The sequence below is a fragment of the Chelonia mydas genome, chromosome 2 (genome assembly GCF_015237465.2).
Source record: "Chelonia mydas isolate rCheMyd1 chromosome 2, rCheMyd1.pri.v2, whole genome shotgun sequence".
In the NCBI taxonomy this organism is placed as follows: domain Eukaryota; kingdom Metazoa; phylum Chordata; order Testudines; family Cheloniidae; genus Chelonia; species Chelonia mydas.
In genome coordinates this window covers 8,971,255-8,997,117 of record NC_057850.1, presented here as the reverse complement: position 1 = coordinate 8,997,117, position 25,863 = coordinate 8,971,255, and the positions used below count along the sequence as shown (strand labels likewise).

The window sequence follows — 25,863 nt, the reverse complement described above, 5'->3', positions numbered from 1 at the left end:
ATAATTCAAAGTTGGTTCCTGTACGCACATAACACAACCTGTATCTGCCGCTGTTTTGCCCACGAAGACTTGTCAGAACAGTCATTCTATCCCGATGTGGGGGAGTGGCAGGCAGGCACTACGCAACGATGCCAAATGATCCAACTCCAGCCAGCTATTTAGGATTTCCATTTTGGTTCAGCCACCCCGATCTTCCTCGAAGGCTGGTTCTATTTTGAAAGCACTGGCAGGAGCGACTCAATACAAGGGTAATTCTGGTGGGCTGGCAGGGCTACAAATCCCCTTTTTCACACCGTAATGACTGAATCGTGTCTTTGTATCTGACAACACTTCAGAAGACAAAATGAGTTTTCTATCTCCACTAGCTTTTGCAAAAGAAACATTTTCCGATGCTCCCTTTTGGAGAGTTCCCCCACTCCTCTTCATGTTCCTTTCATTCCTCTACCCTACGGGTTCTCAACAGGGCAGGAAGTTACCAAAGGTCTGAGGAGGGGAGAGGCTGCAACCACAACCCGTTTCTTCATGGCTAATCCAGCTTTCTCCATCACCCCTTCAACGTCAATTGCTTCCCCACAAACACACATGCTCTGTGAATACTACCCAAATCTGTATGCCAAGTCAGAACTTGGGATCGGGTGTTTCTCCCCCTCATCCTTTCTGATCACTGGTCCAGGAGCCCGAAGAGTTTTCTGGATCAGAAAAATGCATCTAGCCTCAACAGTCTGTAATATCAGATGACCCCAGGACAATGGATGCCCACGTGCTTACAGGGAGCCTCAAAAGTGAAGCAGAAAAAAGAAGAGGAAGATAAAACACAGAATTTGCCATACCACCAGATCAAATCATTTACCCATCGAGTCTGATATTCTACCTCCAGCAGTCACCAACACCTGACAGTTCAGAGAAAGGAAATAAAACCAGTTAGCCAGGTGCTTTATGATTATATATCAACGTATAGAGAGGGAATCCCCTTCCTGGTCTCTGCAATCAGCTCATGTCCTGATGCATGAGACTGATTTACCTGTATCTTAGATCTGGGGGGCGGGGCGGGGGACAGAGCACATCATGCAGGTTTCTCAATGTTAAAGATCAAGTCCGATTTCCAACCTGACAATTGCGGCAAAATATGCAGGCAAGTTCAACTGGAAAGACTCCGAGTCAATCCACCATCGTGCACAGAACTGTGCGTGGGAACTGCTATTGCCCTGTTTCCCCCCACCCTCACTTGCAACAGGACCACACACAAAACTGCTTTCAGCTCCCAAGTTAAGCACCGGTGATCTTCAGTGACGTAGAGAGGAAATTATTGGGCAATATTAAAAAGATGAGATGCAGCAAATTTACCATTGATCGGATGCAATACCATAGCACAAAGACCTACATAGAAAATGGATCCCTCCCACCCCATGCCTTTCTAATCACCCAGTGTCATGGGAAACTAAACCTGACAGCCAAACAGTCAAGATACAAGAGACTAAGAGTAAAAATATTTCTAAGATAAAAACTTGCCTTCCAGGAAACCAGCTGCCTACAAACACGGCACCAGCTGCAGACACCCCCTATAAACTCCACGCAGCCTGCATAGACTTTGAGTTCGAGGGGAGGGGAAGGAGATATTACAGCTGATCAGCTGTAAGAGGCTCTTAGCAAAGTGGTCCAGCAATCTCATCTGAAATTCATACAGTTGCGATGCGCTTGTCTGCAGATCCCACACAGCTGAGAATCAGCACTTACGTGAACTGCACACACAGCAATTCATTACATCAGCATCCCTTTTCCAATTTCTTTTCCCCACCCCCCCAACCCACATACTCTCCAAACACTTTCTATGGGAGTGGAGCAAAACCCTATACTATTTGACCAGCAAATCCTGCTTGACCTCAGAATACCATCACCACCCCCTTTGGTGGCGTTAATCAAGATCCCAATGCCCTTTATGGTCATTGATCAAAGCTCAGCACATCTATGAGAGGTGGATGAACAGGTAGAGAGAGATTTCTTTGACAGGGTAACAAGCCTTGTGGATGGGGGGAAGCAGTAGACGTGGTATATCTTGATTTTAGTAAAGCATCTGATACTGTGTTGCATGACCTTCTCCTAAACAAATTAGGGAAATACAACCTAGATGGATCTGCTAGAAGGTGGGTGCATAACTGGTTGGAAAACCGTTCCCAGAGAGTAGTTATCAGTGTTTCGCAGTCACACTGGAAGGCCACATTGAGTGGGTTACCGCAGGTATCAGTTCTGTTCAATATCTTTATCAGTGATTTAGATAATGGCATAGAGAGTACACTGATAAAGTTTGTGGATGATACAAATCTGGGAGGGGTTGCAAGTGCTTTGAAGGATAGGATTAAAATTCAAAATGATGTGGACAAACTGGAGAAATGGTCTGAAGTAAACTAGGATGAAATTCAATAAGGACATATGCAAAGTACTCCACTCAGGAAGGAACAATCAGTTGAACACATACAAAATGGGAAATGACTGCCTAAGAAGGAGTACTGTGGAAACAGATCTAAGGAGCATAGTGGATCACAAGCTAAATATGAGTCAACAGCGTAACACTGTTGGAAAGAAAAAGAAAGCAAACATTCTGGGATGTATTAGCAGGAGCATTGTAAACAAGGCACAAGAAGTAATTCTGCCGCCCTATGCCAAGCTGGTTAGGCCTCAGCTGGAGTATTGTGTCCAGTTCTGGGCGCCACATTTCAGGAAAGATGTGGACCAATTGGAGAAAGTCCAGAGAAGAGCAACAAAAATGATTCAAGGTCTAAAAAACATGACCTATGAGGGAAGATTTTAAAAATTGGGTTTGTTTAGTCTGGAGAAGAGAAGACTGAGAGTGGACATGATAGCAGTTTTCAAGTACATAAAAGATAATTACAAGGAGGAGGGAGAAAAATTGTTCTCTTTAACCTCTGAGAAAATGACAAGAAGCAATGGGCTTAAACTGCAGAAAGGGCGGTTTAAGTTGGCCATTAGGAAAAACTAACTAGCTGGACACTTAGGAAAACACTGGAATAAATCGTCTTCAGAGGTTCTGGAATCTCCATCAATGGAGATTTTTAAGAGCAGGTTAGAGAAACACCTTTCAGGGATGGTCTCGAGAGAACACTTATTCCTTCCTTGAGTGCAGGGGACTGGCTTAGAAGACCTCTTGAAGTCCCTTCCAGTCCTACAATTCTTTGATTAAGTGACTTGGCCAAGGTCAAACAGCAAGCTGGTGTTAGAGCTGGAAGAGAACCCAGACCTGATGTACTCCCTTGCTCTAACACCTAGGATAGACTTCTGTTCAGTACCTGGTGTATGGGATTACATGTTTATGGGAGTCCTATCTTTCCAGGTCACAATAATACATTTCCTAGTGAAAATTTTCAGTGTGACAGACATGAACCCCTCTTTAGCAGCGCAATGAGAAATTCAGACAGATATGGGTAATATACAAAAGAACTGGAACCAAACTACAGCAAGGAAATACTCCCTCCAGTTGTCAGAAGCCTGCAGGTTCCATTTACATTCGTATTTCTTCCCTTTACACCTACTTTTTATACTCTACAAAAGGGATTTTCCAGCGCGGGTCTTTGGAAAATTCCAATCACTGAGAGCTGCCCATCCACTACCCCTCTCAATTACTGTCACCCATGGCTATATCTAGGGCCCTACCAAATTTATGGTCCATTTTGATCAATTTCACAGCCAGAGGTTTTTAAAACTGGTCAATTTCACGCTTTCAGGTGTTTATATTTGAATTTTCACCATGTTGTAACCGTGGGGGTCCCATCCCCAAAAAAGGTCGGGGGGGTGGTGGTCACAAAAATGTTGTAGGGGGGTTGCGGGATTGCCACCCTCACTTTGCAGAGATTCCTGCAGCTGGGGAAGTTCTGAGAAGCGGGTCTGATCTCCCCGCCAAGAACAGCCAGGCAGAGGAAGAGGAAGTCCTGTCCCTCCCCAGCCTGGAGGACTAGCAGCTGGAGCCCAGCAAATGCCCCCAGCCCTGTCCCTCTTTCTCCCCTCCAACAGCTAGATTTCACAGGGCAGGTCTGATTTCATGGTCCATGACGTGGTTTTCACTGCCGTGGATTTGGATATCCATAAGCAGGATCAAAACTGCAGCAACTGCTCCTGATGAAGGGCTACCATGAGTGACGCTAGCGTTATCAACAGCTAAATGTGCAGCAGTTACAGCTACTACAGAATTTGCTTTGGTTTTTTAATCTACGAAGAAGTGTGACCACAAATAACCCCTCCTTTCCAGGACAGTTCAAAACTACGTTTAGATCACTCATTGTCGTATTCCAACTTGTTCCCCACAACCATCTAACACCGGCTTCCTTTGTCCCTTCCTATCATCTGGTCATGCTTGGCATAAGCAGGCTTTTCTGTCGCTCCCACCATCCTGAACAGCCTTCTTGTATCCATCGTCTTTCCATTTTATTTCAAATCTCTTTCAAACACATAATTTAACCTTCACCTGGACCACTTAACGTTGCCTGAGCCACATATGACCCAAGATTTAGGATCTCTACAATGCTTTTGCAGAAATCAGAGACCAGCAGAAAAGTTTCAATTAAAAACAAAATTTTAGAAGAAGCAGTTAGAAAACCATTCCCTTGCAGTGTCTGCGACTCATACTGTAGCACTCAGCTAGAACTTGCGAGGCATTAACACCAACTATCAACTCCTGTCCAATCTGAGAGAAATACAAAAGAACCAGCAGACACAGCAATGATTCTTTTAAAAGTACTTTCGGTTTTAAGCTCATGTGCAATATATTAGTAACAGGTAAGGTTATTTAAAAAAACACAGGCTCTGATTTTTAAACTGAGAGCCTCTTTAATTTATAAACCCAACAAAGGCTGGGGGGGAGGGATAGCTCAGTGGTTTGAGCATTGGCCTGCTAAACCCAGGGGTTGTGAGTTCAATCCTTGAGGGGGCCATTTAGGGATCTGGGGCAAAAATTGGGGATTGGCCCTGCTTTGAGCAGGGGGTTGGACTAGATGACCTCCTGAGGTCCCTTCCAACCCTGATATTCAACTCAATTCATGGGGGAAACAAAGCAACATACTGACTGATGCTGCAATTCTGATGACCGTGCCAGGTTCTGCAGGGAGTTCTAACTATACCACAAGGATTGGCTGGCCTGAAAGGAAATCACCTCTGCAGGGCAAGCACCATCAGAAAGAAGAAATAAAAGGGGAATGTGAGGAGGTGAAACTCAAACAACCCATCTTAAAGGGGGGAAATGCCAAAGATATCCCCTGCTCCACCGACCGGCAAGGTCATGTCTTCACTACAGAACCCACTCAAGTTATCTGCACTCAAGTTACTCCTCTCACATTAGCCTAGCTTGAGCGAACGCAACCATACTATGAAATAACACTCAGCATGATCACTCTGAGCAGCTTAACTGCCGATGAGTTGTGCTAAGCTGATCTGTAGCCCACACCTAGGCTTAGCAGAATTCGTGGGTGGGAGGGTGGTTACTCATTTCAACAGATAATACTTCTGCTTATTTTAAGCTTTTTATTTTTATTTTTATCTATTTCAGTTTTCATAGTTGTGGGAAATTGGGGGGGCAGACAAGGGAAAGAGGTCAGAAATTATTTAATGACAGTAGACATTGAGACTGTAAATTAAAGGCTTGTAACAGTTAAAACACACAATCAGCATCATGTGTCAAAATACACAAAGTAAATATCCTTAAATCAAACTCTGACAGGTTCTCAAGCAGCATTCTTCTTACTTTGCCTACCCATACATTTCAATGACTGTCGTCGGAAATATTTTTTCATCTGTGCGCGTGTAAGGTAAAACTGACATTTACTGATAAAAATCTAAGGCGTCCAAGCCTATCTACACCAGAGGGGCCAGCCAACTCGAGTAAAAGCACCACCACCACTCAAGGTAAGTGTTTGTGTGTGCACAGGACTAGACTTAACTCTGCAGTGAAGACAAGCCTTAAGAGATATAAACTTAAAAAAACCCTCACAATCCCACCCCTGTGATTAGCCACTTGGTACTTCTCTACACAGACTGCCCTACTGACTGATTAGTTAGCTGGTTGTGTGCAAGTGGATATACAGAAGCTCTCCCAGCACTACTCGCTTGAGAATGAAGCCTATTAGTCAGGTTGAGAGATTCCTTTGCTGCCACTACCCCCAATCAAATCCCTGAAACCTACAATTTAAAGGAATATGAAACTGTGTCTTGTTTACTGAGCCCCCGTATTTAACAATAATCTACAATCAGTTTTCTATTCGATAATCACTCTAAACGCATGCACAGATTTTTCCCTTGTTCCTGTAAAACCCCTGCTGGCTTTGCTTCAGTTTTACTCTCTTCTTTTCAGTAGGCGAACATGGCATCTCTTCTTTTGCACTGACCTCAGTCAAAGTTTCTGTAACACCTTGGCCCAGTGCCCCTCTGCACAGTCCCCAGTCTTCTTGTGAGCAGACCCAACTGCTGGGTCCCACATGCTTCCACGACAAGTGGGTCTGAGTTGAGCTCTCTCTCTGTTTCTAGCTCTGGGTCTACAGGGCCATGGTCCCAGGCTCAGACTGACACTCCCTTCCTTGTGGCATGGGACTCCACATTCCAGCTGCCCTTGACCCTGAAACCACTGCCTCAGACCTCCCAACCCCTCGTCCCCTTCCCGACGAGTTTTCTGCCCCAACCGTGGGAGCTCTAGGCTTCTGGGTTAACTCCTTCTGGACAATACGGCAAGAAGCAAGAAACAGGCTTGGGAAAAGACCTCATTTGCCACCGTCACTTTAGTCTTGAAAGCACTTGAGAATAATAAATCTTTGCAAGATTAAAGTCTCATGACACACCTTCGCCTGCTCTCACCCAATCTGTGAGCCTGGGGTTTGTCAGCATTTCAAGTTGGGCAGAGTCCCCCCTGCATAGCTCGCTTCCAAGCGGCAATGGTCAGCTTCCCGACCCTCTCCCCCTCCCCCATCAACTCAGAGCAGCATCCCACTCAAAAAGTCTGTTCCTTTTTGCCATGCGTTCCATTGGAAAGCCCCAGCCCTGCCCGCAGTCAGGCTCACCACATAAATGGAAGAACACAAGAAACAGCCATATAGGGTCAGACCAATGGTCCACCTAGCCCAGTATCCTGTCTTCTGACAGGGACCAGCACCAGATGCTTCACAGGGAATGAACAGAACACGGCAACTTTCGAGAGATCCATCCCGTCATCCAGCTCCAGCTTCTGGCGGTCAGAGATTTTAGAAGCCCCAGAGCATGGGGTTGCATCCCTGACCATCTTGGATAATAGCCACTGATGGACCTATCCCCCATGAATTTGTCTAATTATATTTTTAATCCAGTTACGCTTTTGGCCTTCACAACATCCCCTGGCAACGAGCATGTTGTGTGAAGAAGTGCTTCCTTTTGTTTATTCTAAACCTGCTGACTATTAAATTCATTGGATGACCCCTGCTTCTTGCATTACGTGAGGGGGTAAATAACACGTCCCTATTCAGATTCTCCATACCATTCGTGGTTTTACAGAAAATCTGTTGTTCCATAGGCACGAGTAAGTGGTTGAGAGACAATCAGAATCAACAGATGGCTTCTCAGTGATTGTCATTTAACAGATGTGTCAAAAACCTCTTCTGGGCAGGCACTGCCTTCAGTGCGATACAATAAGCTGGCCAGAGAAAGTTCAGAAGTGTTCAGCACTAAATACAAAAACGAAGGTCCCAACACAAAATGGAGTTCACAATTTGATACACACATGCCAGTCATGGTTTGTTCCCTCTAATCCCACATTGTATTCTAGCCCTCCTTCTCCATATTCTCCTCTTGATTTCTCCAAAATACTTCACTTCCCTAAGGGCTTGTCTACACATAGTCGCTCCCAATTAACATCGTTTGTGGACACTTGCTCTGGAATAAGAGTCCGCACATGGAGTCGTCCAGGAACAGCCATTGTGCTTTAAATTCACACCCTACCTTAATCAACATTTTCAAGTGTAAACAAGTCCTAATCTACCCTATCGAGCTTTCTTCATACACACACACAACCTATTCACACAATTCAATGAGGGTTAGCACGGTAAGCAACGCAACTGCTTCCAGAATGTGAACTCAGACAGAGCCCTCTGGATTCTGCCCAACCAGCAAGATCTGCCCAGGCCAAGGGTATGCACTGGACTTGGTATTTGATTCCAAGTGTCTATTTTTCAGCAGTGTCCAGGCCTGATCCCGTGTCAGGTTGATATACAGCTCAATGCCATTACTTGAGCATTTTAACCAGATAATTAACAGCTAGACAAAACTTACACTCTCCAGGATTAACGCCCAACACAGAATCCCGCCGCTCCCCCTCCTTCAGCTGAGGCAGGTGCCGAGATTCCTATATGGAAACTGTTCAGCAGCTCATCCTTTCTAGCAACCTCTGGCTAGCTGGTATCTGAAAAGTTTGAGGCCTTTCTTGCCACCCCTCTCTAGATACTGGAAGGGATTAAAAACCACTCTGTATTTGCCACCCACTCCAGAGCCACTAGGGTGCTGTAGAGAAGTTCTCTGCATCCCAAAGTCTCTCTTGGATTGTGATCCTTTGCGAAAAGCTCCACTCCCTGCTCTGGAATTTCCCAGACACCAGCAACATGAAATTGACCCCACTTTCAGTTCCACAGGTGCTGGCAGGAGTCTCAGAAGGGGCAGTGACCTCTGAAAAGACTGCCAGGTTGCAGAAGAAACTGGCCAGAGCTATGAGCAGCAGCAGAGGCACTGAAGCCATCTCCTGGCAGATTCAGGAAGCACTGCATTGGTTTACACGCTGATCATGTTTTAAAATCTATCATCACAGTCATTAGAGCTGAAAATTATACACGTTCTTAGTGAGTTCCTAGATTCCCAGGAGAGAGCCGTCAAGTTCAGCTGAAAGTTTCTCACCACCGGGAAGTGGATTTTTTCTCAAGACTCAATGATTCATTACCAAGAAGTTTGCTCACCTGCTTGACACAGTTAGTTGCCAGTTAAATGCTCTCATCTAGTCTAGTAAAGGCTGGCTCCAAACAGATGTGATTAAGATTTTACATTTTTCATCGTGGGGCCATTTTATAAACATGCATGAGCTGCAGAAAGCTCTAACAGCACCCTACGGAAGATCTTGGAAGAACTGCTATTCTTGGCTGCAAGATCACTTCTTCCCAGGAAGTGGAAATGACTACAACCACCACCCCAGACTGAAGGGTTGAAAAACAATCTGCAAAAGCACTCAAAACTCCATCCACTTGAGAAGTAACTCCTAGATGCACACAACAGCCATGCTGAGAGCAGCATTCAGCAAGTTACATAAGATGGCTACACTGGGCCAAACCAATAGCCCATCTAGCCCAGTATCATGTCTTGAGATAGTGGCTAGATGCTTCAGAGGGAATGAACAGAACAGAGCAATTATCAAGTGATCCATCCCCTGTTGTCCAATCCCAGTTTCTGGCAGTCAGAGGTTTATGGACACCCAGATCATGGGGTTGTGTCCCTGACCATCTTGGCTAATAGTCACTGATGGACCTATCCTCCATGAAATTATCTAATTCTTTTTTGAAAGCAATTATACTTTTTGGCCTTAACAACATCTCCTGGCAATGAGTTCCACAGGTTGACTGTGCGTGGTATGAAATACTTCATTTTGTTTGTTTTAAATTTGCCCCCTAGTAATTTAATTGGATGACCCCTCGTTCTTGTGTTATGAGAAGGGATAAATGACACTTCCTTAGTCCCTTTCTCCACACCATTCATGATTTTATAGACCCCTATCATACCCTTCGTCATCTCTTTCCTAAGATGAACAGTCCGAGGGCAGTTCTACACTTAAAGCGCTGCACTGGCACAGCTGTGCCATTGTAGCGCTTTAATGAGGACGCGCTAAGCTGATGGAAGAGCGCGTCTCCCGTCAGTTTAGTTAAAAAGCCGTCCTGCTGGCATAGCGCTGTCTACGCCAGCACATAGGTCAGTACCACTCTGGTCACTCACAGGTGCGGATTATTCACATCCCTGTGCAATGCAGTTATACCGAAGTAATTGTGCACTGTAAACAAAAGCTCAGCCTTTTAAACCACTCCTTGTATGGAAGCAATTCCTACCTCTAATAATTTTTGTCACCCTTCTCTGTACCTTTTCCAATTCCAAGGTATCTTTTTTGAGATGGGGTGACCAGATCTGCACGCAGGACTCAAGGTATGTGCTTACCATGAATTTATATAGAGGCATTATGCTATTTTCTGTCTTATTCTTGATCCCTTTCTTAGCGGCTCTTGATGTTCTATTCGGGTTTTTTTTGACTGCCGCTGCACACTGAGCGGACGTTTTCAGAGAAGTATCCACAGTGACTCCAAGATCTCTTTCTTGAGTGGTAACAGCTAATTTAACCCAATTCAGTGAGATCCCTTTGTAATTCTTTGCAATTTGTAGGATTTAACTATTTTGAGTCATTTTGTATCATCTGCAAACCTTGCCTCTTAGCTGTTTACCCCTTTTTCCAGATCACCTATGGATATGTTGAACCACACAGGTCCCAAAACAAATCCTTGGGGGACCCAGCTATTTACCACTTTCCATTGTGAAAACTGCCCATTTATTCCTACCCTTTGTTTTCTAACTTTTAAGCAGTTAGTGATCCAAGAGAGGACCTCAGACTCATACATGTTAAGGCCAGAAGGGACCATCATGACCTCCTGCACATTGCAGGCCACAGAAACTCACCCAGCCTCCTCATGTAATAAACCCCAACCTCTGGCTGAGTTACTGACGTCCTCAAATCATGATTTAAAGACTTCAAGTTACAGAGAATCCACCATTTATTCTAGTTTAAATCTGCAAGTGAGCAGTGCCCCATGCTGCAGAGGAAGGCAAAAACCTCCCCAGGGTCTCTGCCAATCTGACCTGGGGGGAAATTCCTTCACAACTCCAAATATGGCAATCATCTGAACCCGGACCGTGCCAGCAAGACCTGCCAGCCAGACACCTAGGAAAGAATTCTCTGTAGTAACTCAGAGCCCTCCCCATCTATTGCCCCATCTCCGGCTGTTCCAGATTTTTGCTACTAGCATCGCAGATCGGCTACGTGCCATTGTAGGCAATTAGGTCATACCTCGCCCTTCATAAACTTATCAAGCTCAGTCTTGAAGCCAGTAAGGTTTTTTGCCCCCACTGCTCCACTTTGAAGGATGTTCCAGAACTTCACTCTTCCAATGGTTACAAACCTTTGCCTAACTTCAAGCCTAAACTTGTTGATGGCCAGGTTATATCCATTTGTTCTTGTGTCTACATTGCCACTTTACTTAAATACCTCCTCTCCTGCCCTGGTATTTATCCCTGTGATGTACTTAGAGAGAGCAATCATATCGCCCCTCAGCCTTCTTTTGGTTAGGGTAAACAAGCCAAGCTGATTGAGTCTCCTCTTGTAAGGTAGGTTTTCCATTCCTTGAATCATCCTAGTAAACCTTCTCTGCACCTGTTCCAGTTTGATTTCATCTTTCTTAAACATGGGAGACCAGAATTGCACAGTGTTCCAGATAAGGTCTCACCAGTGCCTTGTATAATGGCAATAACATTCCCTATCTCAACAGGAAATACCTCGCCTGATGCATTCTAGGATTGTATTAGCCTTTTTCATGGCCACATCACATTGGCAGCTCATAGTCATCCTGTAATTGACCAATACACCCAAGTTTTTCTCCTCCTTTGTCACTTCCAACTGATACATCCCCAGTTTATGGCAAAAAAAATTGTTGATAGTCTTTAAGTGCATGGCCTTGCAATTTGCATTACTAAATTTCATCCCATTTCTATTACTCCAGTTTTCAAGGTCCTCCAGATCTCCTTGTATGATATTCCAGTCCTCTTTCATATTGGTAATACCTTCCAACTTTGTGTCATCCACAAATTTTATTAGCACACTCCCACTTGTTATGCCCCCTTTGGTGTGAGATCTTCTCAAAGGCTTTCTGAAAGCCCAAGTACATTATACCCAGTAGATCATCCTTGTCCACATATTTGACGACACCTTCAGTGAATTCTAATAGATTGGTGAGGCATGATTTCTCTTGGCAAAAGCTGTGTTGACTCCTCCCCAGTATACTGTGTACATCTATGTGTCTGGTAATTCTGTTCTTTACTATAGTTTCAACCAATTTGCCTGATACTAAAGTTAGGTTTACCAGCCTGTAATTGCCAGGAGCACCTCTGGAGCCTTTTTTAAAAATCTACATTACATTAGCTATCCTCCTGTCATCTGGTACAGAGGTTGATTTAAGTGACAGGTTACATACTACAGTTAGTAGTTCTGTAAATTCATATCCGAGTTCCTTCAGAACTCTTATTACAGTTTAATAATTTATCAGTTTCTTTCAAAACCTCCTCTTATTGACAGCTCACTCTGGGACAATTCTTCAGATTTGCCACCTAAAAAGAATGGCTCCGGTGTGGGAATCTCCCTCACACCCTCTGTAATGAAGACTGATGCAAAGAATTCATTTAGATTCTCCACAATGGCCTTGTCTTCCTTGAAGGCTCCTTTAGCACCTCGATCGTCCAGTGGCCCTACTCATTGTTTGTCAGGCTTCCTGCTTCTGATGTACTTAATTTTTTTGCCATTGGTTTTTGTGTCTTTTGCTAGTTGCTCTTCAGATTCTTTTTTTCACATGCCTTATTACACTTGACTTTGCCAGAGTTTATGTTCCTTTCTATTGTTGTCAGGAGGATCTGACTTCCAATTTTTAAAACATGCCTTTTTGCCTCCAGTTGCCTCTTTTACTCTGCTGTTTAGCCATGGGGGCATTTTTTTTTAATCCTCTTTATTTTTTTATTCGGAGTGTACATTTAGTCTAGCCTCTATTATGGTGTTTTTAAATAGTCTCCATGCAGTTTGCAGGCATTTCACTCTTGTGACTGTTCCTTTTAATTTCCGTTTAGCCAGCCTCCCCATTTTTGTGTAGTTCCCCTTTTTGAAGTTAAGTGCTACTGTGGTGGGTTTCTTTGGTATTTCCCTCACTACAAGGATGTTAAATTTAATTACATTATGGTCACTATTACTGAGCAGTTCAGCTATAGTCAGCTCTTGGACAAGATCCTATGCTACACTTAGGACTAAATCAAGAACTGCCTCTCCCCATGCGGGTTCCAAAAATAGCTGCTCCAAGAAACAGCCCTTAATGGTGTCCAGAAACGTTATCTCTGCATGTACCCAGTCAATATGGGGATAGCTGAAATCCCCCTTTGTTATTGGGTTTTCTGTTTTTGTAGCCTCTCTAATCTCCCTGAGCATTTCATAATCATTATCCTGGTCAGGTGGTGCTTAACACTCCTCCTCTTCTGGCTCCTGATTTCACAACAGTTTTTGCACAAATTTTTTTTTTAAACCTGCAAGGGTTTGCATTTTTTGTTAAAAGAACCTTGAATCGCTTTCCAATGGCTTTTCCTTTCAGTGCACAGCCATAGGGATCACGTATTTTTAAAGCCACCTCCCGTAGTATGATGGCAGGAGAAGACTACAATTCAAGTAATTCATGCTGAGCAAGGGCCTATTGTTCCAGAACTTCATCTTCCTAGGCCCTGCAGTTCCAGGGAATAACAGCTTTAGACTCTGCCAGACTCTGGGACTGAGTGCAGCAGGGTTCCCGTGTTCCAGTGTGGGGCAGAAGATGAGCACGTTCACAAGGCGAGGAAGGACAATGTGCTCTGACAATACTCAGCTCCTTGAGCTCGTTAAGGTCACCACTTTGTTTCGGAGGACAGTAAGAGCCCACTGGCCCTCTCCCCCTGAGGTCTGCAAACTGCTGCTGTTGCATCTGTTTTTAGGGAAAGAGGTAAGAAGGAGATTTCAACAAGGGAAGTGGAACAGAGGACAGAAGGAGCAACAGCAAAAGGAAGGGGAAGAAAAAAAAAAGATGCCACCCACTTTGTCCCCCACAGAGCTGGCTGGGAAAGAAAGTGACAAAAGAAAGAACAGGGCTTGTCCACAGGGACCACAGTAAGCTGGGGTGTGAATTTACCCTACACTAGCCTGCTGTGGTGTAACTGCGTGTACCCTGCTAATGCGTGTTAACAGTTAGTTAATGCACTTTGAGCTAGTCCCCTTTCAAAAAGAGGATCAAAGCAAAGCGTTCTAACAAGCTGTTAATGCATGTCAGCAAGGTGCACAGGGACAATTAGACAGCAGAAGGCTAGCCCGGGGTTGCCGCGGTCTAATTGTTGGTGCAGGCAAGCCCTTAGAAAGAGAGGCGCACTTTAAACTCTAGTGAAGCCAAAGCAGTTTGCCGTTTTCACACAAGTTAGCAAGTCCAAGGTAAACCCTAGGGTCTTCATAGTCTAACTCGATCTGGTAACTACAAAACTGCCTTGTTTTCACTCAGATTTGACTTAAGAACACACAACCTTCCCGTGTTAGAACAAGGAGGAATCTTACTTAAAGCCCACTTTCTAACCATGGCTCCCCTGTACTCAATTTTTAAAAAAAAAAAAAAAAAAAAAAAACACTTCTTCACTTATCATGAGCTCTGTAGTCAAACCTCATTGCTGCTGCTATTGATTACTTTTTTTCTGGAAGCAACGTAGCAATTTTTAAACTTCTAGGACATACACCAATACAAAAGAATGTTTTGCTTATACTGTGTAAGAATTACTTAAAAATCAATGAGCGTTTCTTGGGAGCCGTTACATTACCTAATTAACGGCCATGTGCCAGTGACATTTTTAAACGCTGTGAAAGTAACAGAAATATCACCAAGTAAGTAAATTGAATGTATTGTGTTTCCTAGGCTGCAGCAGGGAGAACCTCCTTTAGCAGCCCTTGCTCAGGTATGGGCTCAATTATCTTCTCGGTAGATGGCCGATTAATCAGAGGGCTGTTACCTTTTCTCAAAGTACCAGCTGGTTCATAGATCTGCATTTACTCATGCTTCCTCTCGGGTGTAATTAATTCTATAGCAGAAGATAACATAGGGCATCACCAATAGGTGGCACTGCCTAGAATAAAAAGAAGAAATAAGCACATGTAACTGAGAACAGTTGCTCGGAGCTGTGTATACACTGCCCTAAAAGCGACTGGTTAGATAGTAAAGATTTTTTTTTTTGCACTGTCTTCAGGAGAGTAAGATGGCTTACTCCCATTTCAGAGAGCTGTCTCCTGTTGCGTGACTTGTATTTAAATATAGAACCGTAACTCTGTGTGCAGATGAGTACTCTACACATGGGACCCAAACCACCTCCCACTGAAGTAAATGGAGGCCTTTCCTTTGGCTTCACTTAGCACTGAATCTGACCCCCTAATGTCCTCCTCCTGTTTGAGGGTACATCTTCACAGAGTTCACTTGAGTAATCTACATTTAAATTTAATCCTCTCGCGTTAGGCTAACCTGAGTGAGAGCAGCCCCATTGTGAAAAAGCTTTCAAGTTGCTTTGTCCACATGGCTCTGTACTCACTCATGTGTGCCACTAAGATTTCTGAGGGTACACATCATGGTTCCTTGTAATGCAATAAGCTGAGCTGCTCTAGGAATTCTCTCTCCCCGAGTGAATTGTGGGAGAACTTTGTCCTTTCTGGGCACACAGGAGGAATTATGGAAAGGCACTGGAGGACTAGCAGCACATGAGATGAGCTGAGCTGGCCTGCGTCCACCACAGCAGTCACGTCAGCAGCTGGTTGCGCTTACTCTAGTTTTAGACTTTACCCCGGACTTGCCAGCCAACTCAAGTTAAAAGGAAAAGGAGTACTTGTGGCACCTTAGAGACTAATCAATTTATTTGATCATAAGCTTTCGTGAGCTACAGCTCACTTCATCGGATGCATACTGTATGCATCCGATGAAGTGAGCTGTAGCTCACGAAAGCTTATGCGCAAATAAATTGGTTAGTCTCTAAGGTGCCACAAGTACTCCTTTTCTTTTTGCGAATACAGACTAACACAGCTGTTACTCTGAAACCTGTCAAGTTAAAAGAACTACCACGCTCAAGATAAGTCCACTGCGAGTAACAGGACTTGAGTCAGGGCAGTGGTCCCCAAACTGTGAGGTGCACCCCCCTAGAGGGACAGAGAGGAACGTTTGGGGGGGGGGGGAAGGGGGCGTGGCAGGCCCAACAGGGGACAGGGAGGGAGCGTCACCCAGCTCTGCTCTGCCCCCAGCCCAGTTGTCTAGAATTGCTAAAGCGGAGAACAGGCAAATACACCTGCATTAAGCATTTGTGAAAAACAGGATACAGTCCCAAATCAGTAAAATCTACCAGTTCTGAATTAAATTCCAACTGTTATAGAATACAGCACTAATGTGACACAAATCAGGGTGTCTTTAAATCCAGTCTGCTGCAAAGTAAGGGATCTTATTAAATGAGTTGGTTATACACACAAGGTATCAACTTCCGTTGATTTGTGGTTTGCATCTTTTCAAGGCCATCAGTAACTGCATGTGCATCCCTATAGGGCTATACTAGCTGCTACATCAGGGGTTCTGCTGGCACAGCTACATCAGTCAGGGACCGCCTCTCTTCAAGTTCACACCCTGACCATCATAGCTGTGCTGGCAGAAGTCTGTAGCGTGGACCGAGCCCAAGGCTTGTATTCTTGCTGAACAAGTTTACCAAGAAGGATGCACCGAAAAAAAAAAAAAATCCATCCATTCGGCTTAAATCTCAGTTCCTCTCAGTGGGCAGATAAAGTTACAATTGAATTAGTTAGAAGCTGGCAGTAACATAAAACCCAAGATTTAGACTAACTGCTGGGATTAGTAATTCTGGTTGTACAAGATGTACACCACACGCATTTTGGAATAAGACACCAGCATCCAGAGCTAGCGTCTCAAAAGGGTCTGTCCAGCTGAAACTCCAAAATGACAGTCACATGAAGAAGGGGTTGTTTTTTTATTAACGATATCACACTAGTGCCTGGACTAGGGGCGGCCAACCTGGGGCTCCGGAGCCACGTGTGGCTCTTCAGAAGTTAATATGCGGCTCCTTGTCTAGGCACCGACTCTGGGAATGGAGCTACAGGCACCAACTTTCCTGTGTGCTGGGGGGGTGCTCACTGCTCAACCCCTTCTTGCCCCCTCCCCTGAGCCTGCCGTGCCCTTGCTCCTCCCCCTCCCACCCCAGAGCCTCCTGCATGCCACGAAACAGCTGATCAGGAGGTGCAGGGAGGGAGGGGAAGGTGCTGATCAGCGGGGCTGCTGGTGGGCGGGAGGAGCTGAGAGCGGGCGGGGAGGGGGCGAGAGAGAGCTGCTGACATATTACTGTGGCTCTTTGGCAATGTACACTGGTAAATTCTGGCTCCTTCTCAGGCTCAGGTTGGCCACCCCTAGCCTAGAGGGCTCAAATTAGATCACTGCCCCATGAGCCCTATTGTGCAAAACACTGTACACATGTGTGCATGCACACTCCACAAGACACAGTCACTGCCCCAAAGAGCTGAGAACAGAACTCAGGATTCCTGACTTCAGCCCAGAATCCATCCACTAGACCATACCCCTCTGCCATTTTCCAGATTCAGCTCATCCAATACAAATAGTCTGCAATAATCTGAGTTAAATACATAACCTGAGAGGGAAACTGAAAACCCGTCTACACATACAGCGAAGCAGCCATGCCACTGTAGCACTTTAGTGAAGACGCTACTACACCGACAGGAGAGCTTCTCCTGCTGGTGTAGTTAATCCACCTCTGCGAGAGGCAGTAGCTATGTCAATGGCAGAAGCTCTCATGGATTTTTCACACCCTCAGCGATGTAGTTACACCAATCTAAGTTTGTAGTGTAGACCGGGCCAAAGAAATATTATGAGTCTAACCATTTAAACACACATTTTCATAACTGTAATTGAGAGGCTGCTGAGAGATGCTGGGAACTTTCACCAACCTAGTTTTTATTTACTTAAAGCTGAAACTCATGTCAAGGAAAAAGGCAATCAAATATACTCAAGTATCGAGAACCATGCCAGTTGTGTGTGGCCATTACCACTACTGCCATTCAGCACCTATTACTTCTGCTGCTTCAGATCTCAGAGTCCTCATGCGCATTGCAACAATGTATACCACCACATATACACTCATAAGAACATGAGAGCCGACATATTAGGTCAGACCATCTAGCCCAGTATCCTGCCTTCCGACAGTGGCCAATTTCAGATGTTTCAAAGGGAAATGAACAGAACAGGGCAATTATCGAGTGATCCATCCGCTGTCGTCCAGTCCCACCATCTGGCAATCAGGGGCTTAGGGACAATCCAGAGCATGGAATTGCAACCCTGACCATCTTGGCTAACAGCCACTGATGGGCCTTTCCTCGCTGAACTTGATTCTTTTTTTTAAACTCAGTTATACTTTTGGCCTTCACAACATCCCCTGGCAATGAGTTCCACAGGTTGACTGTGCCTTGTGTGAAGAAGTACTTCCTTTTGTTTGTTTTAGACCTGCTGCCTTTTAATTTCATCAGGGGACTGCTGGTTCTTGTGTTACACGAACGGGTAAATAACGCTTCCTTAGTCACTTTCTCCAGTTCCTTAGTGATTTTACAGACCTCGACAACCCCCTTAGTCGTCTCTTTTCTAAGAGGCTTGGTCCCAACCTTTTTAATCTCTCCTCATACGGAAGCTGTTCCAAACCCCTAATCATTTTTGTTGCCCTTTTCTGTACCTTTTTCGATTCTTTTTTGAGATGGGGCGACCAGAATTGCACAGTGTTCAAGGTGTGGGCATACCATGGATTTATACAGTGGCATGATGATATTTTCTGTCTTTTTATCTCTCTCTTTCCTAATGATTCCTAATGTTCTGTTAGTTTTTTTTGCCTGCCGCTGCGCACTGAGTGGATGTGTTTAGAGAACTATCTAGGACGACTTCAAGACCTTTTTCTTGAGTGCAGCAGCTAATTTAGACCCCCATCATTTTGTATGTATAGTTGGGATTATGTTTTCCAATGTGCATTAATTTGCACTTATCAGCACTGAATATCATCTGCCATTTTGTTGCCCAGTTACCCAGTTTTGGGAGATCCTTTTGTAACTTTTTGCAGTCAGTTTTGGACTTAACTATCTTGAGTAATTTCATATGGTCTGCCAACTTTGTCACCTCACCGTTTACTCCTTTTTCCAGATCACCTGTGAATATGCTGAACAGCAGTAGCCCCGGTACAGATCCCTGGGGTGCTCGTGCTCTGCTATTTACCTCTCTCCATTCTGCACACTGACCATTTATATCTGTGCTTTGTTTGTTGAAAGCGTAGCTAGGCATCACAGTTAGTATGGCTGTACCGCCACTGACGGTCTCCAAGCGCAAAAATGTTCAGCGTGACACTGCCTCATGCACGATGCTCTTCTCCCAACCGCACTTTTGGGACATGCTACCCAGGGGACACAACCCCATCAGCACCCTCCTCCAGACTGCAAGGCACAATCTCCACCACCTCAGGCTGCACTAAGAAGGGGGCGCATCCGGCCAGCTCCAGGACATCATACACAGGGGGCACCCCCATCTGCAGGAGATGCACCCAGCTACAGAGTACCCTATGCACGGGAGCGCGGTCTCCCCAACTCCGGAGCGTCCTGTGCATGGGGCACGTGCCACCGTCCAGGCAAGGGGCGCGCTGCATGGGGGAGTGTGTGGGAGGGGGCAGGCTCATCCCCAGCGCCCCCCACCCGGGGCGCCCACCCCCCAGTGCCCCGCACGCACGGGGGCGGGCTCCTCCCCAGCGTGCTCTGAACGCACCGGCGCTAGGGGGATGACGCCCCCCAACTCCCAGCGTGCCCCACACACACGGGGTCCTCCCCAGCCCCGAGCCGGGGGAGGTCACGGTCACACTCCCCCCGCCCCCCGCCCATTGTTGCAGCTGGAGCTGGCGCCGCCCTTCACCCCCCCCCGGGCTGCCCCCGCCGCGCCGCGCCCCGCACACTCACCTGCCTCCCCCGCACCGACCCCCGCAAGGGCGCAGCAGTAGCAGTAGCAGCAGCTCGCGCCCGCCCGCCCGCCCGCCGTCGCGCGCCGCACGCCGCACGCGCTGCCTCTGAGCTCCCCCGGGGGCCGGCGCGCACCCGCGCACGAGACACCACCCCTCCCCTGCTCCGGCGCGCGCCCCTCGGCTCGCACGCACGCAGCCACGCTCGTCGCCCCGCCCCCTTCCCGGCCGTTCGGAGGCGCTTGGTCCAGGGCTGCCCCCACCCCTTACACAGGGTGTCACGTGGGTGCCGGGGGAGCCAATGGGAGGCGGCCGGAGGGCTGCGATGCTCTAACGGGGCTGAGGGGGTGAAGGAGGGGGGAGGCGACTGGAGAAGTTAGAGAGGAGAAAGGGGAGGGGTCACGGGGGAGGCGGGGAGACAGAGAGTGGGGGAGGGGGAAGAGATGGGGGGGAAAGGGGAGGGACAAGAGGAGGGGCCGGGGAAAGGGGAAGGGGCCAGAGGGGGAGGAAAAGGGGTTGGGGGGGTAAGAGGAGATGGGGAGAGGAGATGGGGGAGGGGTAAGAGACGGGGAGCAGAGAGGGGGGTGAGAGGAGATGGGGAGAGGCAAGAGGGGAGAGAAGGGGGAGGGGTAAGAGAAGGAGACAGGGAGCAGAGAGAGGGGGTGAGAGGAGAGGAGATGGGGAGGGGTAAGAGAAGGAGACGGGGAGCAGAGAGAGGGGGTGAGAGGAGAGGAGATGGGGAGGGGTAAGAGACGGAGACGGGGAGCAGAGAGGGGGGTGAGAGGAGATGGGGAGTGGCAAAAGGGGAGAGAAGAGGGAGGGGTAAGAGAAGGAGACAGGGAGCAGAGAAGGGGTAAGAGGAGAGGAGATGGGGAAGGGGGAGGGGTAAGAGAAGGAGACAGGGAGCAGAGAGGGGGTAAGAGGAGAGGAGATGGGGGAAGGGGGAGGGGTAAGAGAAGGAGACAGGGAGCAGAGAGGGAGTAAGAGGAGAGGAGATGGGGGAAGGGGGAGGGGTAAGAGAAGGAGACAGGGAGCAGAGAGCGGGGATAAGAGGAGAGGAGATGGGGAAGGGGGAGGGGTAAGAGACGGGGAGCAGAGAGAGGGGTAAGAGGAGAGGAGATGGGGGAGGGGTAAGAGAAGGAGACGGGGAGCAGAGAGGGGGTAAGAGGAGAGGAGATGGGGGAAGGGGGAGGGGTAAGAGAAGGAGACGGGGAGCAGAGAGAGGGGATAAGAGGAGAGGAGATGGGGGAAGGGGGAGGGGTAAGAGAAGGAGATGGGGAGCAGAGAGAGGGGATAAGAGGAGAGGAGATGGGGAAGGGGGAGGGGTAAGAGAAGGAGACGGGGAGCAGAGAGAGGGGGGTAAGAGGAGAGGCGATGGAGAGGAGTAAGAGACGGGGAGCAGAGAGAGGGGGTAAGAGGAGAGGAGACGGGGAGGGGTAAGAGACGGAGATGGGGAGCAGAGAGAGGGTGGTAAGAGGAGAGGAGATGGGGAGGGATAAGAGACGGAGACGGGGAGCAGAGAGGGGGTAAGAGGAGAGGAGATGGGGAAGGGGGAGGGGTAAGAGACGGAGACGGGGAGCAGAGAGAGGGGTAAGAGGAGAGGAGATGGGGGAGGGGTAAGAGAAGGAGACGGGGAGCAGAGAGAGGGGGGTAAGAGGAGAGGCGATGGAGAGGAGTAAGAGACGGGGAGCAGAGAGAGGGGGTAAGAGGAGAGGAGACGGGGAGGGGTAAGAGACGGAGACGGGGAGCAGAGAGAGGGGGTGAGAGGAGATGGGGAGAGGCAAGGGGGGAGAGAAGGGGGAGGGGTAAGAGAAGGAGACAGGGAGCAGAGAGGGGGTAAGAGGAGAGGAGATGGGGAAGGGGGAGGGGTAAGAGAAGGAGACAGGGAGCAGAGAGGGGGTAAGAGGAGAGGAGATGGGGGAAGGGGGAGGGGTAAGAGAAGGAGACGGGGAGCAGAGAGGGGGGTAAGAGGAGAGGAGATGGGGGGGTAAGAGACGGGGAGCAGAGAGAGGGGGTAAGAGGAGAGGAGATGGGGGGGTAAGAGACGGGGAGCAGAGAGAGGGGGGTAAGAGGAGAGGAGATGGGGAGGGGTAAGAGACGGGGAGCAGAGAGAGGGGGTGAGAGGAGAGGAGATGGGGAGGGGTAAGAGACGGAGACGGGGAGCAGAGAGGGGGGTGAGAGGAGATGGGGAGTGGCAAAAGGGGAGAGAAGAGGGAGGGGTAAGAGAAGGAGACAGGGAGCAGAGAGGGGGTAAGAGGAGAGGAGATGGGGGAAGGGGGAGGGGTAAGAGAAGGAGACGGGGAGCAGAGAGAGGGGATAAGAGGAGAGGAGATGGGGAAGGGGGAGGGGTAAGAGAAGGAGACGGGGAGCAGAGAGCGGGGATAAGAGGAGAGGAGATGGGGAAGGGGGAGGGGTAAGAGAAGGAGACGGGGAACAGAGAGGGGGGTAAGAGGAGAGGAGATGGGGAGGGATAAGAGACGGAGACGGGGAGCAGAGAGAGGGGGGTAAGAGGAGAGGAGATGGAGAGGGGTAAGAGACGGAGACGGGGAGGAGAGAGAGGGGGTGAGAGGAGATGGGGAGAGGCAAGGGGGGAGAGAAGGGGGAGGGGTAAGAGAAGGAGACAGGGAGCAGAGAGGGGGTAAGAGGAGAGGAGATGGGGGAAGGGGGAGGGGTAAGAGAAGGAGACGGGGAGCAGAGAGAGGGTGGTAAGAGGAGAGGAGATTGGGAGGGATAAGAGACGGAGACGGGGAGCAGCGAGGGGGGAAGAGGAGAGATGGGGAGAGGCAAGAGGGGAAGGAAGGGGGAGGGGGAAGGGAACAGAGAGAGGGGGTAAAAGGAGAGGGGGGGGCAAAGAAGGAGTGGGGATGGGCTAGTATAACTGCAACATGGCCTCAACTTCCAATGGCTAGTCCTGCTGTTGCTGACATTCACGATTTTTATCACAAGTGTCGCCTATGCCCCCACCCCACCCCCCATTCAAGGAGCATTTCCTTTAGCTGTTAGCGCTATAGGGCTAGTGACACAGACAATGAGTAATGTTGATTCTCTGCACTATAGGACAATGGTTAACTCGCCTACTAACCTGCTAATTCAGTGACTTTGGAGGAAGAAGCTAGTGAAGCTGTGAGAAATCCCAGATGGAGTTAAACAGCACAGCACGTTGGAAAATGAAGTGTAACTTGTACAGTGTAACGCACACACATATTTCCCAAAAAAGGCAAACTTCTCTACAAATACACCAAGAGCTTGGAACTTGCAGGATCCATTGAGGAAGATGGCTCAGGAATCTCAACCAAGTTACTTGCCCAATGTGAAACAGCAGTTAAAAAAGCAACCACCATACTAAGGAGCATTGAACAAAGGTGCAGAAAAATAATATTGAAAGGAACTAAGTAACTAAGCACCACTACCCTCTACTGGAGGGAATCGGGACTGTCCAACTGTGTGTCACAGGCTCTATACAAAAAGCACCTGAAGGTTACTCTCACTTAGCTCAAGTGGGAAAGGCCTCATCTAAAGCCCACTGACTTCAGAAAGATTTGAGTTCTAGCCCTGCTAGACTGTTCCAAATTGGCATGCTGGCAGCCTGTTGACAACCATGAAGTCCTAGGTAGTTGAGGGTTTGTACAATGTTATAATAACCTGACATCAAACAATGATCTATCTTTCCTCTGGAGTACAGTGGTCAACTCACTTTAAACTGAAAGGTTCAGAGAAGTACAACAAAGATGATTAGAGGTACTTGCATATTGCGAGAGATTCCAAAACCTAGGATCAATTAGCATGGGAAGGAAAAGAATTAAAATATGAAGCAGAGTCACTTGAGTGATGTGTTTAAGATTAGAAAAGATAGCATAAAAACAGAAAAATCCTTTCCTGCTTATACCATCCCCATAATTCTACAATAACGAGTTACTTGAAATTAACAGAAGATTAATTTGGGACAAGCATATGGAAATATTTCTTCACACAGTGCATAAGCAACTTGTGGAATCGAGTGCTGCAGTCGATACAAAGCAAAATGCTGTCGCTGAACTTAATAGAAGACTGGAGAATTTCCTAAGCAATATAAATAATAAATTTAATATGGTGCAACTCGCAGTAGCAAAGCTAGATAAACTCTAGATGTAATGACATTACATCAGTGGTCACTACCCTGGAAACGTGGGTGATTTAAAAGCTGCAAATACTTAGCTGTTCAGGGCAGGGGTCTTGTCTTAGGCTGTCAATATGTTACTTTATTATTATAAATCACCATCTATACCTAGGGTGCTATATAAATATCATAAAGTTGAAGGAATGAGAACAGAGCAACAGTCTTCAGCACGAGCTGCCTCTCTTAATTTATTTTTGATTGATAGGTTTTTTTATGGCACTCATCACTATAGCATCTGAGTGCCTCACAGACATTAAAGAAGTATTATGGTCTTCTTGTTACAGAGATGAAATGAGGCACCAAGAGGGATTAAGCGCCTTGCCTAAAGTCACACAGAAAATCTGTAGTAAATCTACGAATAGACTCATAGAAAAGTAGGGTTGTAAGGGACCTAAAGAGGTCATCTAGTCTAGCCCCTCACGCTAAGGCAGGACCAAATATACCTAGACCATCCTTGACAGATGTTTGTTCTGAAAAACCTCCAATGACAGGGATTCCACAACCTCCCTTGAATGTCTATTCTAGTACTTAACTAACCTTATAGTTAGGAAGTTTTTTTCTATTATCTAATGTAAACAGATTAAACTAGTTCTCAGGAGTCCCAGAGATATGCTTTAATCTCAAGACCGTCTTTCTTCTGTGGTGAAAGACACTGAAACTTCGTCTTCTAAATCAGAAATTCCTGAGAATACTTTTAACCTCTGAAAGCATTAAACAACTAAGCCTCACAAGACCTTGTTGGTATTGGGATTTACAGATGAGGAAACTGAGGGTATGTCCACACAGCAAATGAAGGTGTGATTGTAGTTGTGATGTTGCACTCTACAATGTTTTATGGAAATATGCTTACGAGTGTGACAATGATGTAACTGGAATATGCTTCATGCAAAAGGTCTCGTGTAAGGTATCATTACAAAGCTTATGACCTACTGAGTGTGGTCATCCTATTTGTCTGCATGTATTATTTCTATGTCTAGAGTTAGGAGAATAAGCTATAAACTTGTATTACTGATGTAAACATATTAAGCAGAAGCCATTAAGGGTGCTTCAGAATCAATGACCTGTAAATGGCTCTGTTACTTGCAAACCTTCCTGGGTACCTATGGGCCAGCCCTGGAATAATGGAGGCTGGGGTCTCACAGGACATGTGAACATATCACCTGACACTGGAATCCATCTTAAACCTGGTGCTTTTCCATTTAGAAGGAGGGGTGGGGACCCAGAGAGACAAAGGAGTCCCGCCTTGGGCCAAGGCTATAAAAGGGGGTGGAGCAGGACAAGGGGAAGTCCCAGCCATGAGAAAGCCCCTGCCTGCCACCTAAGATATCTGCTGGAACTAACAAGGACTGTACCGGGGGAAAGGATTGGGCCCAGACTAGGAAGGAGTCTAGTCTGTGAAAGAAGCTTATTGGAACATCTCTGAGGGTGAGATATTACCTGTAATCAGTTTCTTAATGTATTAGGCTTAGACTTGCGTGTTTGGTTTCATTTTGCTTTGTGACTTACTTTGTTCTGTCTGTCATTACTTTAAACCATTTAAATCCTACTTTTTATACTTAATAAAATCATTTTTGTTTATTAATAAACACAGAGTAAGTGATTAATAGCTGGGGGAGCAAACAGCTGTGCATATCTCTCTATCAGTGTTATAGAGGGCAGACAATTTATGAGTTTACCCTGTATAAGCTTTATACAGAGTAAAATGGATTTATTTGGTGTTTGGATCCCATTGGGGTCTAGGTGCTGGACTCAGGTAACCTGAAGAGACATTTTCACTTAAAGCCTGCAGTTTTGGGGGCATGGCCCGGACCCTGGGT

General features: G+C 46.9%; 1 protein-coding gene across 4 annotated transcripts in view; it reads right to left on the bottom strand.

Moving 5' to 3' along the window:
* PTP4A3 (protein tyrosine phosphatase 4A3) overlaps positions 1-20,123 on the bottom strand; it is a 168,421-nt gene extending 148,298 nt beyond the window's left edge. For 2 of the 4 annotated variants that reach the window (XM_037891917.2, XM_043539019.1), the window contains exons 1-2: positions 19,892-20,039; positions 14,869-14,982 (exon numbers count right to left, since the gene is read on the bottom strand). The gene's annotated coding sequence lies outside the window, so the exon portion shown is untranslated. Of the gene's footprint in view, positions 1-14,868; positions 14,983-19,891 lie in introns of all 4 variants that reach the window. The other 2 variants (XM_037891918.2, XM_037891925.2) reach the window with 2 other exon arrangements.
* Positions 20,124-25,863: the final 5,740 nt, after the last annotated feature.